The sequence below is a fragment of the Odocoileus virginianus genome, unplaced genomic scaffold, assembly GCF_023699985.2.
Source record: "Odocoileus virginianus isolate 20LAN1187 ecotype Illinois unplaced genomic scaffold, Ovbor_1.2 Unplaced_Scaffold_3, whole genome shotgun sequence".
Taxonomy (NCBI): Eukaryota; Metazoa; Chordata; class Mammalia; order Artiodactyla; family Cervidae; genus Odocoileus; species Odocoileus virginianus.
The window spans coordinates 443,299-463,264 of NW_027224265.1; the positions used below are offsets into that span (position 1 = coordinate 443,299).

General features: G+C 44.1%; 1 protein-coding gene across 3 annotated transcripts in view; it reads left to right on the forward strand.

The window, feature by feature from the left end:
- The window catches only part of MCC (MCC regulator of WNT signaling pathway), a 494,030-nt gene that overhangs the window by 353,506 nt on the left and 120,558 nt on the right, over positions 1–19,966 (forward strand). The gene's annotated exons all lie outside the window — the stretch shown is intronic.

Genomic DNA, 19,966 nt, shown 5'->3' on the forward strand with positions numbered 1-19,966 from the left:
GCAGAGAGCCTATAGGCCATGACGTGACTTCTAGGCAAACTTTATAAAGTGTGTTAAAGATTAATCTTAAGGACCCAGGTAAGAGGAGTTACATATAAAGGTCAGTAAATCTTATTTTGAGCTGAGTCATGTATTATAATTAACGTTTTTATAGTGCTTACACCATATGACACATAAACATTTCCCCTTTTCCCAGTATCCCTGGGGAGTGGGTAAGGTAGATACTAGCTTCCAAAGAACAGATAAGAAAAACAGGAGTGGGTGGGGGTACATAGAGGTTGGGCTCTGAGATACTTTAATTACAAGCATGTCTGCATACCCACATACAGACATGGCAACATTCATGCAGTTGTGGTTTATCAGAAGTTTTCAGAAATGTGACTTCCTGTCTGAGAGGTGGGGAAATGGTATACTGCTCAGGTGTGCAAGAGAAGGATGTGTCTGCCATGGCATAGAAATAAAGTCCATTGAAGAAAAGGAAAAAAGATGAAAGAAATAATCCCATGACTCCATACATCCTTGGTTAAAAGTAGTTGCTGTAAAGAGAAAAGTAATTTAGTTTAGACCATTATGAGTGCATGCTCAGTCGCTTCAGTCGTGTCCAACTCTTTGCAACCCTATGCACTATAGCCCACCAGGCTCCTCTGTCCATGGGATTCTCCAAGCAAGAATACTGGAGTGGGTTTCTGTGCCCTCCTCCAGGGGAACTTCCCGACCCAGGGATCAAACCTGCATCTCTTATGTCTCCTGAATTGGCAGGCGGGTTCTTTACCAGACACCATTAATTACTTCTTTCCATGAAAACCACATCTGTTAATGATCTTGTCCTTTCAAAAAAGAAAAAAAAAAAAATCTGTGCATCTTATTAAAAATCTTAACAATTTTACACTGGAGTTGAGGTGTGTGGGGTAGATCCATCTATTATAGTAGCTATGGCCATAGTATCACATACTTTCCATCCCCAGAAGAAAGTACTTTATTTAACCAAAGTGAAATTGGGCAATGCATAAATGCTGGTGCAGAATAGAAACATATCATTTATGCCTGGCTCCCAATCATTGTGCTTTGCTGACCATTTCTGAATTGCCTCTTGCTGCCTGAATAGCTTCTATTAAAGAAAGGAGACATTTTGTTTTCTAGACAGCCCTCTGATTGTTCTCTACATTCACACAGGAGTGCCTGGCTGAAAAGCTTTCTATTTTTCTCCCAGTTCATCCCCTAGCAGTTCAAAAGGTGACCTGTCACAGGGTGGAGGGCAAGTCTTTGCATTTTAAGAAACCCGCCCTTGTGTCTCCCCAGGGCCAGAATATGACCTGCACAGAGTTTCTGAATTTAAACGTTAACCCCTTGGCTCTGTACCTGAGCACATTGAGCAGGTCTTGAATGAGAGAGTTCTTTTTTGAGAATAACCTCAAGCTGTTTCTTGGTTCACAGCTCATCTCTACCCAGTTATCTCAGCATGCATGCTCCTCCTTGGGAGACTGGCTGGGAGGCTGTGGGGATGGCACTGTAGGTGATGATATGAAAGAAGACACTGTAACGTTTAGGTGCAGGAATGTCCTGCAAAAAGAAGTCAAATGGCCTTAAAAAAAAAAATTGAGGTATGATGGACATATGGTGGCAGATTAGTTTCAAGTGTACGATGCGATGATTTGATATTTGTATATATTAATAAATGATCACTGCAGTAAGTATAGTTAGTATCCATCACCACAGAATTTGTTTCTTGTGATGATGACTTTTAAGACCTCTTCTCTTAGCCTCATTCAAATATGCAATACAGTGTTATTAACTGTAAGCACCATGCTATACATTACCTCCCCAGGACGTATTTATTTTATAAGTGGAAGTTTGTACTTTTTGATCCCCTTCACCCATTTTACCCACCCCCCCCCAACCTCTGACAACCACCAGTCTGTTCTCTGTATCTATGAGCTTGTTTTTTTCCCCCAAAGGGTCCATTTTTTTAAAAACCTATCCTGCTAATTCCTGTGTGTCATTATTTTCCCCTTATTTTCCTTTCTCCTTCTGGGTTTCTTCCTTTACGTTGAGTGGCTGCCTCGATGTGTATGGCATACCCATTCTATGTACCTTTTGCCCCTGCCCTTTAGATTGAATCCCTTCCCTCTTATCCTCTCCGTTTTCCTTCTTACTCACAAAACAGCAAGAGCGCTGTGAACAGTGTCTCCTGTTCCCCTTTCCCAGGGCAGAGGAGTGTGGGCCGTGGCAACTGCAGAATTTCTATACAGGATGCTCTAGGGCAGCAGACTGGGGAGGGAGGGGGCACAGGGAGTTTGTCTTAAAGCTCTGTTTTCTTAGGCAACACGGGCTTTCAATGGCCGCTGCTATTGGCTGCCTGCAGGAGCTGCGGATATTACGGAAGCTGAACCTGCCTAAGCTGTGGCTACTGGTCTAGCCCAAATTCTGGAGATCTTTGCTGTACTGACTTAAAGGGGCAAAAGGCAGTGCATAGTATTAGCCTTTGCCAAATCTTTGTTCCTGCCCTGCTCACCCCTCCCACCTCCAATCTGCTCTGTTCTCCTCTACCACCACTCACCAGGAAAGCTTAATTTAAAAAAAGTAGACACATCAGGAAAGCTGTGACCTGCACCCACTATTCAAACTTGGAGACTCAGAATTCCATAAACTGCAAGAGTTTTATGCATATGATGTATTCTGGAATTTGAACTCAATCATAGGCGAGGTCTGCTTTCTATTATCTTTCATAGCACAGATTTATCATTCCATATACTCCATTAATGTATTTCTTTGGAAATCATTAAACTTATGGGGAATAACTAATTTCTTTCAGTTTAAGTACATGAATAAGTGCATTTTTGTCCATAAAATGCAGTGGGAGAAAAAATGCAGTTACATTCTTTTTTTCAGGAGGTTTTAAAGAACAGATTATGTAAAGCGCTGGTCTCTAAATGGATATGAAGCTAGTCTTAACATCTGGAATTTATTAGGGAAAAACAGCGTATGTTTTCAGCTAAATTCTGACACTCCTCGTTTGAGTTATCAGTTCCTTAAGGCTGTCGGGTTGCCACGTTGATGCGAGCGTGTACAGCGCAGGAGCTCCGGGTGGGCTTGCCGTGGCGTGTGCGTGGTCTAATACTGCACTCGGTATGCGGGGCGATGAAGAAAGCCCAGCTTAACCTTGCTTTATAAGGATGCTCTCACGCTCTGAGCTTCCCCAGGAAATGATATGATAGATTCCCACTCTTCCTTGGTGAACATAAATCTATTGTCCAAAAGAACCTAATATCTGGAATGAGATGCGGTATGTTTTTTTTAATATTTATTTAATTTATTTATTTGTCTGCACCAGATCTTACTTGCAGCACGTGGGATCTTCAGTCTTCTGTGCAGCATGCAGGAGGGAGGGGTCTTTAATTGAGGCTCATGAACTCTTGGTTGCGGCCTGTGGGATCTAGTTCCCTGCCCAGGAATTGAACCTGGGGCCCCTGCATTTGGGAGCATGGAGTCTTCACCACTGGACCACTGGGGAAGTCCCTAAATTTTTAATTTTTAATATCTTGAGACAGTAGGCAAGTTTTGAATAATCTTCCTTTCTTTCAAGATGGCAAATGAAAGGGTAATTTGGTAGCTGTGGATTAGGTTTCTCTGCCCCAGCAAAGAAAGGGAGTCAAGATCTGCAGGTATAAGGTGGTAGCTATCTTTCCCTTTTTCGCTCTGGCCTGGTGTCTGAGGGGGGGCGGAGCTGTTCCTTTGTGGATTAGTCGCTGTAAATAAACATTCGGTCCACTGCAGTCCTTTTCTGGGCAGCCCCAGCCCTGCAGGTGTGTGGATGCCACAGCTGTCAGGGCCCCCTCCCGCACTTCCGTGAATGTCGCTGTTGCCTTAAGCATGATTGCCAGGACTTTAAAAAGCTGAGGAACCAAATCAAAACGTCCTACTCTGAGGAATCCTGGCCTCCTTTGCAATAACTTCTGTTCTCTTCTCTGCCCCATGAAAAGAAACATCCTCTATAACCACTCTGTGTTGACTCACCTTTTTCGCCCGACACATCTATTGGTATAAAATGAGGGAATCATCAGATTGGAATGAATTTCAAGAGGCTGTAGACTAAACTCCCAGGCAGGACTGTACCCACATTACCCCAAAGAGAGGAGGCTGGCCCCTGACTTGAAAGGTTCTCCATGAGAGAGATTCCACAGCCATCAGTACAGCTTTGAAGACAACAAAGTCCAGTCTCAGCAGAGGTGTTGCAGGCAAGGCCGAGCCCTCCAGCTGGTAAACCCAGGGTCATGGTGACTGCCCTCAGGGTAACGCCTCGTCTTTGCCTGTTGGCTGCTGCTAATCTGCCTTCACCCGTCTTGCCTTAGAGCTAAGTAATCCTGCTTCACATTTGTGATATTTTTCTGGGAGCTCAAAGCCAAGCTCAGTTTTTGTTTTTTGGGAATGATGGCCTAGATTAAGACCAATAGGAAGACTGTCTCACAGAGTCTTTGGGTTTTGTCATTCTGTCTGTTCATCTCAGAATGGTGTTTGTGCTTAAATTATATTAACGCACACACTCGCATTCAGAATTTTCACAAGAGTTACTCGGGACTCTGAGGAGATGGCCTCTGTGCATCAGGCAAAAGCTTGCTCACCGTTGTTTCCATGTGCCTAGTGATTGACAGTGTGAACTGCTTTGGCTGAGGCTTATCTTTAACAGTTTGAGTCAATGTGGGTTTTATGTTGTTGAAACTGCAGTATTTCTAGTCACTGCCAGATTTAAGCTTTGCTTTGGTGTTTTTATGAAGGTTAGAAATGTTTCATTCTTAAGCAGCCTTTAAGAATATTTGATACTTTCCCTACACACTGTCTTACCACTTGCAGGAAACAAAATTAGGCTGCTTTAGGGAATTTTTGGCTTGCATTCTAGTACTATGTGTATATGGGTTTCCCAGGTGGTACTAGTGGTAAAGAACCCACCTGGCAATGCAGGAGACATAAGAGACTTGGGTTTGATCCCTGGGTCAGGAAGATTCCCTGGAGGAGGGCATGGCAACCCACTCCAGTATTCTTGCCTGGAGAATCCCATGGACAGAGGCACTAAGGTTCATAGGGTGGCAAAGAGTCAGACGTGACTGAAGCGAATAGGGGTGGTAAGAGGAAGGGAGTGTTGGGGAGAGGGTGGACAGTGCAAGAAACTAAGGATTAGGTGTCACCTCTTTTTCTTTGGTGTGTTGGAGCTACTGGTTAAGGTTGGACTTCACCAGCTTGGGAAAATTCTGTGGTTCCTCCCTTACAAGCAGAGGAGGAGTTCAGTTTGCAAATGAACCTAAATGATGGGAAGAAAGCAATGCCACATCAAACGTGTGCTGAAAGAACACCGTCCTTCTAAGAGGTGTGTGCTGTTTGGTCACCCCGAGACTCCCCACCTCCCTGGGCATCCAGCTTGTCTCTCCCTGCCTGCGTCCACACTGTGCTGGGTGTGCTGGGAGCTGTGTGCTGGAGTCTCAAAGATGGTGCCTCCCCACTTGTAGTTCCTTCCACTCAGCAAAAGTCAGAAGCAACGGATGAGATCTGCATCCAAAGGAATTTGTTTGATCAGCCATCTAGCGTGGGCTCCTCTTCATCCTTCCTTTTTTTTTTTTTTCCCTTTAAATTATTTATTTATTTTACTTTACAACATTGTATTGGTTTTGCCATACATTGACTTGAATCTGCCATGGGTGTACATGTGTTCCCCATCCTGAACCCCCCTCCCAACTCCCTCCCCATCCCATCCCTCTGGGTCATCCCAGTGCACCAGCCCCGAGCATCCTGTATCATGCATTGAACCTGGACTGGCGATTCGTTTCACATGTGATAATTTACATGTTTCAGTGTCATTCTCCCATATCATCCCCCCCTCGCCCGCTCCCACAGAGTCCAAAAGACTGTTCAGCACATCTGTGTCTCTCTTGCTGTTTCACATACGGGGTTATCGTTCCTGCTGCTTCTCTCCTGAGGGTGGCTCAGCAGGCCCTGCGTGTTGCGGGAGACCACACAGTGTCCTCAGCTTTGCTGGCTGCTGCTGATGAGTTCTGTCCCACCCCCCGCTGTACTTAATCATTTTAGTTTGCCTGCAAGATGGAGGGGGCAGGGGAGGGGAATAAATCAATTTGTACAAGAGAAAATTGTCAAAGCGTATGTGATAAAACATGTTCTTTGTAGGTAGGGGGAAGAAAGGGAGGCTTTGTTTATTGAAATAATGCTGAGCTGTGAGGTACCTTTTGAATTTGAATTGTGTTGTGCTTTCCTGAGGCCAAGTGGGAAGGTGGGGTGCCTCTGAGGGACACGGAGCCCCTTACAGGAAAGGGGCCGGAATCCCATCAGGCTGGACTCAGAAACCACAGCGCTTTGTTCTTGCCTGGGCGCACTTGCTGGCATTACATCTTTCATCCTCCTGATTTGACAAGGGGTTGTGAAACACTCCGCAGGTGCTGGCTGGGCAGGCGCTGACAGAGGCTGGGGGCACGCCCGCTTGGGGGGGTTAATGGCTCACTTGGAGGAGCGGGGTCTTTCGGGGGGTGTGGCCCCAGAGTTCTCCCCGCCTTTTTCCTGCACTTGCCTGCTTGCCCCCCGCGCTGGGCACTGACAGAGCGTGTGCAGGGATCTCGCTGCGGCTCCCCACTGCTGCCAGCGCTGTTTCCAGTTTGTGCAGCCCGGCTATAAACCATCTGGTGCTGGGCGCCATCCAAGTCTGCAGCCTTGGCGCCTCGGACTCAGACCATGTGATCGAAAACATTTGACCCTGGATACCCGTGGAAAATGCAGGGCAATAAAGGTGACTAGCATAGGTCAGCTGTGTGCTGGAGGCTCACAGACGGTGCCGCCCCACTTGCGGTTCCTTCCACTTAGTGAATTATTTGGAGAGTTTTAAGTATAGAAGTGGCTCAGCTGGTAGAGAATCTGCCAGCAATGTGGGATAGAAGAGAGTGCTATGTTAAACATTGTTTCCCCTCAGTTGTGTTTATAAGCCATTTCTATTTACACACAGAAAAATATCTGACATATGTTTAGGTGGTAGGGGTAAAGATCATGTAAGGTTTTTTATCTGTATTTTCTAATTTTCTAAATGTATCCATTCAACAAATCTGCATGAAGTTCTCTGTGGGCCAGGCACAGCTCATCTTGTCCGTTGGCTATTGCCCAAATTGTGTGACATGCCGGCCTTCTTGGAACTCATATCCTCATGGGGGAATGAATTAATAAAAAACTCATATGATACATTGTCAGGTAGTAGTAAGTATTATAAAAAATAAAGAGGAGTGAAAGGCTAGAGGAGCAGTAGTGGAGAAGGGAAACGGGCTCTGGGTGGTTGGTGGGGACAAGTGGAAAATAAGTGAAATGAATTGACTCAGCATCCATATGGGAAATTAAGATTACCATGCTAATCATGTGTTTCTCTATTTTGTTAAGAATTCAGTGTATTAGGCATATCATACAATTTATGCAACTACTATTTTTCCGTTTTTTTCCCCATCATGAACAGACCTTTGTGCATATCCTTGCTTACAGTAAGCTCCTCTGTCTTCAGATGGTTTTAATGAAGCTCATTTGGGGTCACTGTCTACATCCCACTTGGGTCTGGACCCACTCTTACCTTGTGCTGTAAGGACCCCGGAGGTCGGGGGTAGAGACCAGGCGTGAGGCGCCTCTGCTTTCTGGACTGTTGAGGGTAAGTGTGTTTGCCTGCTTACCTATAGGCCCCGCCAGGATGCAGGGAGCAGCTGACCCAGTCACACATGTTGGAAGGCAGGCAAAGTGTAGGTTACTCTGACTGCTGTGACCTGGGTCTCAAGGTGATGATGAGCCATTCTGATTGCTTAACCAGTGTTTGTGTAAACAGATAGGAGAGCAACTCATCAATGCTTTCAAGGCCCAAAGTTGCCCTGATACTTTTTATTTTTACCAATCACAAAGCATGTTGTGATCATGATGATAATCAAAAGGACAGTAGTTATTGTAGCTAACCTTCTGCCAGGCAGCATTGTGTTAGGTGAGTTGCCTGTAGTAACGTTCATCTAATCTTTACAACTCTTGTGTCATTGGATATCATTGCCATTTTACCAGTAAACGAAGTCTTGGGAAATGTTAATAAGCTTAAACTAGTACTCAGGTCTGGAGTTTCTGTTTTGTTACAAGGCCTGTGTCCTTAACCACTGAACTGATTTTCCCATCGTTTTCTCCCTCTCTTCTCCCTCTCTCACTGTCTTCCTTTTCAGGGAGCACGTCCTAGTTGGGACTAGTACTGACAGGGTTAGGTAATCTGGAAGGGAGGGGAGATTCAGACCTTTTCTCCTGTCTAAACATACTGCTCTCTGAGCAGTCAGCAGGGCCCCTGATGGGAGAGAACACTGAGCTGATTTGAAGTGTGTCTTCTCCCTTTTCCTGGTGCTTTGAATTCGATACAGCAATCTGTGGTGACACGGCCCAGCGGTCAGCAGCCCGTGGTGAGGAGGGCGGAGCCAGGGCCCCGTTGAGCTTTCCTTGCAATGGGAGCTTGTTATGACATCAAGCGTTTTAAAGGAATTTTCTTTAAAGGAAATAGTGCCTGTGGAAATATCTCTCAAATTTTGGGAACACATTTGAAGATGATTGTACTGAACTATCTCAATAGTTGACATCTTGGCTGTCTTCTGTACTCGAATGAAAAGACTGGGAGCATGCGCCTTGGGTTTTGTATACATAGAAAGTCCATGTGTATATATGTGTGTGTGTATATACATATATATGTGTGTACACACATATATGTGTGTACATGTGTATGTAAATGCATATGTGTGTATACATGTATATATGTATATATGTATACACATGTATGTGTGCATGCATGTGTGTATGTACATGTATGTGTGCATATATGTGTATGTGTGTGCGTGTATGTGTGTATAAGTGTGTGTCTGTGTACACACCCACACACGTGTGTGCGCACGCACCTCTAAATCTTAAGTTGTTTTCCCAAAGAAAAAACATTGTCCTCAATGCAGTTAAAATAGGATACTTCCAAAGCGTTCAACTATTGCTATAAAAATACCTTGGTTTTTCCTGATATGCTGAGTTTATCGAGTGTTTCACCATTTAAAGGTACTTGGTTTCTTTAGAATGGGGAATTCAATACCTACTAAATTGGATCAATACAAAAATTTATGAACAATGCAGACCTTGTCAGGGAAGTCCTTTACACAATGTTCATATAATTCTCTGTGGGAGCTTCTGCCACAGAAGTATTTAGGACATATTAAAATATTCACGTCCTCTGATTAGCAGAATTTAATTGTTGCATCTCGATCTCCTTCACAACATGCCATTAGGATGCAGCCCACCTTGAAATTTAAGTGGGTGCTGTCAATTTATTGCAGTGTCTTTATTTTGTTTGTACTTCTTTCCAAATTTGTATTACATATAATTTTGGTTTCCCTTGAAAATAAAGTAACACCACAAAAAAGTAAGAATTTATTAGTGGAAAATGCTGTGACTTATTTTTACTAGCAACTACTATATAATAAATTTTAAAGTATATACATATATATATGTAACATTTTCTGTTTAGATTTTTTTAAGATCTTTCAGTTAAAGTAACTTTTCCTCCCACATACTATTTAGTTAGCATAATTAAGAGCATTTTTTCACCTACACTGCAATATTTCCCTCTTCAATTTTTCCTCACAGTATGGAAATGGCTAGAGATTAACTTTTGTCTGATTCTTTCCTGGGTCTGATATCAGCTAATGGCCTTTTGTTTCTCAAAATGTTGGATGATTTAAAGAAACTTTGCATACCTTTCCATCATTCTAATTTTGCAGATTTGCTTTCTCCCCTCTGATAAAAAGACCTTTCTGAGACCCTGTCTTCCCGGCAGTTTCATGAAAGGATCTGGAAGGATCTTAGGAGTGCTAGGATGTTCTGTCACAGAGCATGAGGCGTGGTGATCGTGAACAGAGTCTGAGGTTAGACAGACCTGGTTTTCATTCTAGCTCTGCCACTTACTCGTTTGACAAGTTACTGAACTTCTAAACCTCAATTCCTAACTCTTTAAATTGGGGTTAACAGTACTTATTCCAAAGGCTATATGAAGAATACCTGAGAAAGTGCATGTCACATGGTTTAAATATAGCAATAGCAATAGAACACGTCCACATAATAGCTAATGTTATTTTCAGTAAAAATTGTGATTTTTTTTTATTGAGCACCCACATAGTATTGAAGTATCGTTGATACATAATGTTATATAAGGTATACAGTGTAGTGATTCACAGTTTTTAAAGGTTGTACTCCATTTATAGTTATTATAAAATATTGGCTATATTCCCTGTATTGTACAATATATCCTTATAGCTTATTTTACACCTAATAGTTTGTACCTCTTAATCCTCTACTACTACATTGCCCTTATCCCTTTTCCTCTCCCAGTGGTAATCACAGATGTCCTCCATATTTTTGAGTCTATGAGTCAGCTTCTTTTTGTTATATTCACTAGTTTGTTTTATTTTTTAGATTCTGTATATGTCATATATATTTGTCTTTCTCTATCTGACTTACTTGGTTTAGCATAATACCCTCCAAGTCCATCCACATCGTTGGCAAATGGCAAAACTTTGTTCTTTTTCGTGACTAAGTAGTGTTCCAGTGTGTGTGTGTGTGTATAAAATAGATAAAGAAGATATGGTATATATACGTATCTTCTTCTTTATCCAGTCATCTGTTGATGGACAGTTAGATTGCTTCCATATCTGGGCAATTGTAAATAATACTACTATAAACATTGAATTACATATATCTTTTTAAAGTAGTTTTTGCTTGTTTTTTTTTTTTCCCAGATGTTTGCCCAGGAATGGAAGTGCTATGTCCTTTGGTAGTTCTATTTTTAGTTTTTTGAGAAACTTTCGTATTATTTTCCACAATGGCTGCACTAATTTTACATTACCACACAGAGTGTTCGAGGGTTCCCTTTTCTCCACGTCCTTGCCAACGTTAGTGTTCTTTTTGATGATAGCCTTTCTGAAAGGTGTGAGATGATATCTCGTTGCGGTCTGGGTTTGCATTTCCCTGATGCTTAGTGATGTTGAATATCTTTTCATGTGCCTGTTGGCCATCTTCATTGTTCTTTGGAAAAAAGTCTGTTCAATTCTTCTGGCCATTTTTTAATTCAGTTGTTTGTTTTTTTGATGTTGAGTTGCATGAGCCATTTATATTTGTTGAATATTAACCCTTTATTGGGCATATCATTTGCAAATGTTTTCTCCCATTCCATAGGTTGTCTTTTTGTTTTGTCAGTGGTTTCCTTTGCTGTGCAAAAGTTTTTAAGTTTAATTTGGTCCCACTTGTTTATTTTTGCTTTTATTTCCTTTGTTTTAGGAGAGGGATAAAACAAATATATTGCTAAAATGTATGTCAAAGAGTGTTCTGCTTATGTTTTACTCTAGGAGTTTTAATGATTTCCAGTCATACATTTAGTTCTTTAATCCATTTTAGTTTGTTGTATATAGTGTTAAAGAAATTTCTAGTTTCATTCTTTTACAGGTAGCTACTCAGTTTTCCTAGCACTGCTTGTTGAAGGGACTGTCTTTTCTCCATTGTATATTCTTGCCTCCTTGTCATAGATTGATTGATCATAAGTGTGTGCATTTATTTCTGGGCTCTCTCTTGTGCTCCATTGGTGTGTGTCTCTTTTTGTGCCCGTACTATGCTGTTTTGATGACTGTAGCACTGTAGTGTAGCCTGAAGTTAAGGAGCGTGCTTCCTTTAGTTCTCTTCATCTTTCTCAAGATTGTTTTGGCTATTCAGGGTCCACTGTGTTTCCATACAAATTTTAAAAATGTTTTCTCTAGTTGGTATGCAAGGATTTTTTAAATATCTACAAATCAATCAATGTGATACATCACATTAACAAATTAAAGAATAAAAACCATATTAATCTCAATGAGATGCAGAAAAAGCTTTGGACAAAATTCAATATCATTTATGATAAAAACTCTCCAGAAAGTGAGATTAGAGGGAGTATAATTCAACATAATGAAGACCATATGTGACAAACCCACAGCTAACATTCTACTCAATGGTGATAAGCTGAAAGCATTTTCTGTAAGATCAGGTACAAGGCAAGGATACCCACTCTTGACTTTTATTCAGCATAGTTTTGGACATCCTAACAATAGCAATCAGAGAAGAAGAAAGAAAAGAAATCCAAACTGGAAGGGAAGAAGTAAAACTGTCACTGTAGATAACATGATCCTATACATAGCCAATGCTAAAGATGCCCCTGGAAAACCACTTGAGCTCATCAATGAATTCAGTGAAATTGCAGGATACAAAATTAATATACAAAAATCTGTTTTTCTGTGTACTAACAACAAACTATAAGAAAGAGAAATTAAAGAGAGAATCCCATTTACCATCACATCAAAAAAAAGTAAAATACCTGGGAATAAACATACCTAAGGAGGTAAAAGACCTGTATTCAGAAAACTGTAAGACACTGAAGAAAGAAATTGAAGACTAAGCAGATGAAGAAATACACTGTATTCATGGATTGGAAGAATTAATACTGGTAAAATGAGTATACTACCCAGGGCAATCTGCAAATTCAATGTGACTTATTTTTAGAGGAGCATATTTTTGCAGATGGAGTGGGATTGAGAGTTATCTTCAAAGTTGAGAAGGGTCAGTCTTGGATACCTCCTCTCCTTGACAGCCTTCTTATCCCAGCCGTTGATTTGAAGCAAGGGAAGAATTGCCTTAGGTGAATCCCAGAATGATGATGTGGCTGTATTCCCAGTTAGTACTTGGTTCCTGCTTTGTGATTTGGCGTCATCACCTACATCAGGTGCTCTTGAAGGTGATCAGTTTTCCTACCAGATGGTATTTTACTGCTACCATGTTGAAGGGGACAGAGTGCTGTTTTCGACAACCAAATTTCAGTGTGGATTATAAAGTAACTCAGGGATCACTGACCAATGAAATCAGGTAAAATGAAAAACAAAACGTTGGTGCTCTCTGAGTTGGTCTAGGTCAGCAGAAAAGTCGTGAACATGCAGCAGGGCACTCTTGTAGATGGCGTTTAATGAGTTCTAGGCTTAACGGCTATGAGCATTCTTTCTTGAAATATTACACAGCAGGTGCCCCTAGCTGGAATTCTGGCAGTAAATAGGAATCCTCCAGTCCTGGAAGCCACTGAACAGGTCCGGTTGTGTCCATCTGTCAGGGAACGCTCCCCTTTTGCGAGGGATTTTGTTCTTTCTCTATCTGAATTAGAATGTGCAGGGTGTGGGGAGTCTCGCAGAGGAGGCTGAATGAGGCTGCTTTCTCATATACAGATGTCTCCTGCTATTTTCAAGGACAGGGCTAGGATGTAGACATTTACCCACAAACTCCTGGATTGCCATATGAGAGAGCAGGAAGCCTCCAGAGAGGGAATGAGGAAATCTCAATTTGGTGAAACTTGTTTCTCTGACTCTGTTTAGTGTCTTTACAATGAAGGAATTGAACTAGACATCTTGAATTCCCTTGCCAGCCATAAGGTTGTGTGTGATTCTGAGCGCTCTTTCAACTTCTGGGGAAAAGATTGTTACTGATTGGTTCTGTATATAATGAAGCTTCCTTGGGCAGTTGCTTTAGCAAATCCATTCTGGGATGGGCAAATAAAATGTGCAAAGCCCCAAGCACAGAACTCAGGGCAGGGCCCTCTGATACAGACCAAAGGATGAAAAAGCACCTGAAGTTAGAGACCCCAAATTCACACTGAGTTGGGCTGACTGCCAGCCCCGAGCTTCATCACTATTACTAGAGCGCTTGCCCTGCCACCTCTGCCTGCCCTGCTTCTCCGCATGACCCCACCCTGCCAATGTGCACACCTGCCCTCCAACCCACACACGTACACACATGTGTGTCCTGCAGACCAGGAGAGCAGTGGTGTGTTGAGTTGGAAGTGCCAGCAAGGCACACAGCAGAGACTGAGCGTGGAGTGTCTCTGCTATTGTCTCTTCTACTGTTTCTGTTTCTTGCCCTTGGGCTGATTTCCTATGTCTGCTGTGTGCCTTGGTTCCTCATTTGTCAGAAGGAGGTAATAATCCCTATCTCACAGCACTGCAGTGAGGGTTAAATGGGATATCACATGAATTGTGCTTAGCCCAAGTGCCTGGTACCCAATAAACATTCAGCAGGTGATAACTATTAATGTTATGACTTACTACTATCACATTGCCTGGGATTCTTAAAATATTCCCAGAGCTTGGCATTGGGGTTGTGACAATGACTTTTTTTTTTTTGCAGGACCCTGCAGCTGATTAAATTAGGTAAAATGCAAAAATCACTTAGTGATTTAGTGTAGAACCTGTCAGAAATATGTGTTCAGCATACACTGAGTTAGCTATTGTTAGTTTTAAATAAATTCTTTTAAGTCTGTTTTTTTTAGAAAGGAATATGTGTTCAGTAAAGGTCAGTTGCCCTTACTTCTTCCCCTTTAAGGAAGAGAACAGTTCAGAAAGAGGTTGGCACTACCCACTGTATTCAGTCGCATGTGATCAAAAATTGTAAATACCTTGTGCTGGAGGGCATCTGGCCCAGTTAGAAGGCCAGGGCAGTTGTTCCCATCATCGCTGATGGGAAGGAAGTAGATTCCCCGGCAGTGAATGGCTTACAGGAGGGTGTCATGTCGGCAGGCCAGGTACAGGAGAAAGAGAATGAACAGGCACGGTCTGCTTGGAGTGAGCTGGCCTGCCCACACAGTGCGGGAAGGCCAGCCCAACCATCTCACCGCTAGTGCTCTCAGGCCTTTGGATGGCAACTAAGGGATGAACTCATTCCTCTGCTTCAGCTGAAACTGTGGAAGCCTTTGGGCCCTTTGACAGCAGTGTCGTAAAAGAGCAGACCCAGGTCCCAGAAAGATAGGTAAAATGTTGACCTGGAGTTTGACAGCCTCAATCCCCATTCTGGGACCCTTTCACCCTCTGTGGTCCTTGGGAAAAATACTTGTTCCTAGCACACGGGGAATCAGAGCCTCCTTGTAGGCCAGAGGTGGGGTGTGATGGAGACTCAGTGGGGTAATGCATAGGAGGGTGCCAAGTGATCAGGAAAGAGCCAGCATGTGTTCCGTTGTTTTTATTGCCAGTAGTAGCAAGATGAAGAAACACCGTATAACCATAAATACACAGCGAGGCTCCTGGGGGCTCATTAGAGTCGTTGTGTTGCTGGCTTGAAAGGGCGTCTTAAGAAGTGGAAAGCCCTTGGTCTCCTGGCTAATGGCTAGCAGGAAGCACCTCTATCCACAGAGCCCAGGAGCAGCACTCGGAGAGGCTGTCACCAAGGTGCTGCGGGCTCCCCGCTCAGCCCCCGGCTGCTGGACACCTTATCTGTCAGAGGCTATGCAAGCTTTTCTTTACCTCCAGCTGAACTGTGAAGTGTTAATCAAATACTCTTTCATCCAAAAATAGCAACCATTTTGACAGTTGTCTTGAAGCCAGATTTCCAGGTGGTTTACTTTCATTTGGATACACACTGTAAAATGAATGTGAAACTGGGCTCAAAACAGCTTAGGGAATCAGAATCTTTTATCTCCAGAAATATGAAGTATGTGTGGATTTATATCCTTCACGTGCTAGACCCAAAATTGTATAAGGCAGTGTCATGATCCCATTGCAATACTGCTGAAAGGCCTTGGGTTAAAATTTCACAGAGAATTAAGAGGTTTGAGAGTCAGCTCTTTAGGCCTTGGGATTTCAGCATAATCCACAGACCAGCTGCGGCCTCTCGTTCCTGTGCTGTTAATCATGGGGAAGTGTGCCTCCAAGATAGGACTGTGTTACTTCCTTGTCTGAATGTACCTCTCACTACCTACAGTGAAGCTTAGTCTGAGAAGGTTGTTGACTTGAAACTTGGCGACTTAGAAGGTGGCAGGGAAAGAGGAAGTGCATGTTCGTTGCGTGCTTACTTGGTTCCAGACACTGCTGGTCACTGGGCTTCACATGCTGTGCAGGTCATTTTATGGATGGCACCTTCTCTGCCTGTTTGACAGCCCCATCACAAACTGATGAAATCAGCTGTTCAAAGACAATTCAACAAGTAACAAATGAGATGTGAACCCAAGTTTATCTGATTCTTTGTAAATTAACCCACTTCATTTGCAAGAATATCTCCACATAATAGTGCTCTATACAGCAGAAGTTCTATTCTTACTATTGTGTTATGAAGTCTGGAGTTAGGCAGTTCAGAACTGGTAGGGTCTGCACAGTTGTTAGGAATTCAGGCGCCTTCCACTGCCTAGAGTATGGACCTCATCTTTCTGAAACAAGATGGCTGCTGGGGCTCCATCCATCATGTTAATATACCAAGCAGCAACGCTGGAGGAAGAGATAAACATGACCTTGCTCAGAAGGATTTTCTGAGCACTCCCGTGTACCCCGGCTTCTGTCTCCTCAGCCAGCACTATGTCCCACAGCTACACCTGGCTCCAACTAGAAAGGGGCCCGAGAACTGGGATGTTTTAACTGGTCAGGAGTGTGACCAGTCAAAAAGCGGGATCTTCTTCCTGAACATTAAGAGAAAGGTGTGTTGGGGAAGAGACTGGCACAGACTCCAAACATCATATATTTTCTTGCTCTCTTAGGCTGGGGCCGGAACTTAGCCCATACTCAGTCATGAGGATGAGAGAGGGGTTGGTCAGCCTGATCCTTAGCAATTCATCTTGCTAACTCAACTTGTGGGCAAACTTTTTTCCCAACTGCACCTCCTAGCCTTTGTAGTTAGCTTCTGCTAAACACATGTCTCAGTGACAGTAAGCAATGTGTGTCTATTCTACCTGGTTTAAGTTTTTTCTTCTATCAGAATTGCTTGTGGACAGGGAGAGAAAATGCAGCAGGGAAGGAAAATAGAAAACCTGTATGGTTTTTATGCTACAATCTTCACCTGCAGAGGACGCTGTCACAACTCTTGTTTCCGTAACACAGAAGCCTCTTTCTCCTAAAAAAGAAAAACAAAAATGTATTAAAAACTATCCCAAAAGGGTTTGAAACCACCAAGAGGCCTCCACCAAAAAGTTAGAATGCCATCTTTCTAGTTTATTTTTCTGTTATATATTCATCTGAGTTTTTTTCTCAAAATATTTTTTTTTTAAAGCATTTTATTTTGTATTGGGGTATAGCCAATTAACAATAGTGTGATAGTTTCAGAGAAGGAAACGGCAACCCACTCCAGTGTTGTTGCCTGGAGACTCCCGTGGACAGAGGAGCCTGGTGCGCTGCTGTCCATGGGGTCGCACAGAGATGGACATGACTGAAGCGACTTAGCATGCATGCATGCATGCATTAGAGAAGGAAACGGCAACCCACTCCAGTGTTGTTGCCTGGAGACTCCCGTGGACAGAGGAGCCTGGTGCGCTGCTGTCCGTGGGGTCGCACAGAGATGGACACGACTGAAGCGACTTAGCATGCATGCATGCATGCATTAGAGAAGGAAACGGCAACCCACTCCAGTGTTGTTGCCTGGAGACTCCCGGGGACAGAGGAGCCTGGTGCGCTGCTGTCCGTGGGGTCGCACAGAGATGGACACGACTGAAGCGACTTAGCATGCATGCATGCATGCATTAGAGAAGGAAACGGCAACCCACTCCAGTGTTGTTGCCTGGAGACTCCCGGGGACAGAGGAGCCTGGTGCGCTGCTGTCCGTGGGGTCGCACAGAGATGGACACGACTGAAGCGACTTAGCATGCATGCATGCATGCATTAGAGAAGGAAACGGCAACCCACTCCAGTGTTGTTGCCTGGAGACTCCCGGGGACAGAGGAGCCTGGTGCGCTGCTGTCCGTGGGGTCGCACAGAGATGGACACGACTGAAGCGACTTAGCATGCATGCATGCATGCATTAGAGAAGGAAACGGCAACCCACTCCAGTGTTGTTGCCTGGAGACTCCCGGGGACAGAGGAGCCTGGTGCGCTGCTGTCCGTGGGGTCGCACAGAGATGGACACGACTGAAGCGACTTAGCATGCATGCATGCATGCATTAGAGAAGGAAACGGCAACCCACTCCAGTGTTGTTGCCTGGAGACTCCCGGGGACAGAGGAGCCTGGTGCGCTGCTGTCCGTGGGGTCGCACAGAGATGGACACGACTGAAGCGACTTAGCAGCAGCAGCAGCAGCAGTTTCAGGTGAACGGCAAAGGGACTCAGCCACACATAGACCACTGTCTATTCCCCTGCACACTCCCCGCCCGTTCAGGCTGCCACGTGACATTGAGGAGAAATATTTTAAGTAAAGTATTAATTCAAATTAAACTGAACATTGACGTCATGTACAACACTGCGAAGTGAGGAAAGGTTACCCGTGGCCTCGGTTCTCGTGTTAAGCTCTGCGTGAGACTTGAGGTCAGCAAGTCAGTCTCTGGGTTTCAGATCCTACAGATGTGGGAGACGTCGTGTGCCAAGGGCCTGCCCCACTCAGACGTCTGTGGTCATTCCACATGACACTGTCTGCAGAACAGGTGGGATCACAGATCTAGCATCTAGTCCAGTTGGTTCTTAGTCTGGAGTTCATCGATAGACTTCAGAGTGCATCATCATGTTAATGAGGGGAACACTGCCTAAACACCAAGTTTATACTCCTCTCTAGAAGAAGATAGCAACTCACTCCAGTACTCTTGCCTGGAGAATCCCATGGACGGAAGAGCCTGGTGGGCTACAGTCCACGGGGTCACAAAGAGTCAGACACAACTGAGCGACTTCACTTCACTTCATTAGAAGAAAGGCCTATCCCATTCATGAGATTCTTAAGGAGTCTTCAGGTTAAGAATCACTGATCTAGTCTCGTTTCATGGATAGGCATTTTCCAACCAGGGATGTGAAGAGACTGTCCCCACAAGCACATCTGATGGATCCTCAGGCCATTGGGGAGCTGGTATCACCGTCTCTAAGTCCGTGACTCCTCCTCGGCCGCGTCCCACTGAGCCTGCTCTGCCCCTTGTTGGTCTCCCCATCTGGGCCCAGTTCATAAGGTCTCTGTGGCCTATACAGTCTCCTCTGTCAGCTTTTCCCCCTGAATCTCCCCCACAATTCCTGTGGGCAGCCCTTTGGCCCAGAAGTAAGAGGGGAGATGGACAAGAGAGGAGGTCTGTCTAGGCTCACATAGTTGGGATTCTTGTTTCCACTCCCTTATCTCCCTTATCTCTTAAGGAACACATGAGCTCTTCATGTATTTCATCCTTCTTGTCAAGGGTGAGGAGGTGAGTCTTCTCCCAAGACAGGACTTAATTGCGTAACAGACCACAGTGTCTGTCGCAGAAGGAGCATTCTCAGATTGACAGTTCAAAGGCAGAAGGGGGAACCCAGCTAGGCAAGGGAGTGAATTTGCCTCCCTCTCCCCACACTGGGAGCCAAACTGCCTCCCAAAAATTGTACAGTGGGAACACTGTAGTATCTGTGCTGAGAATTCATCACACAAACCCTGTATCTGAAAGCTAAAGTGACCTTTTCTGAGCAGCCTTAGCCCCGCATGAGAAGACAAATAACCGCCAGATGGCCTGACATTTCCTTTTTTAAATTTCAAGGATTCTTGATTTCAGCTCTGTTATTGATCTGTTGGTTTGCAGCCCCCATGCAATTAAGTGAAGTCGCACTCACTGTTGTGGTCGTCTCACAAACAACTGCTATGAAAACCTAGCTCTGCCCTACATCTCCTTCTCAGCTATGCACTCTCCCCCAAGCCTCCCAAGCCACCACATAGTGCAGAGAGACAGGCTGCAGAAAAAAGCCTCTTTCTAAACCTGAAGTTAAGATCTTTGAAGTGGAGTTGTATACCACTGCACTGTCCATCTTGTAAGATCACTCCGTACTTTAGAGCCTCCTGGCAGAAGCCACACAACTCCTATAAAGAGGGAGTGTTTGCTCTGATTGTCCTCACTTCCCCAAGTGTTACATCGATTGAGCTCCTCGCAGGAGCGACAGTGAAGGCAGAGAAGTAGTGACTCCGGGCAGGGGCG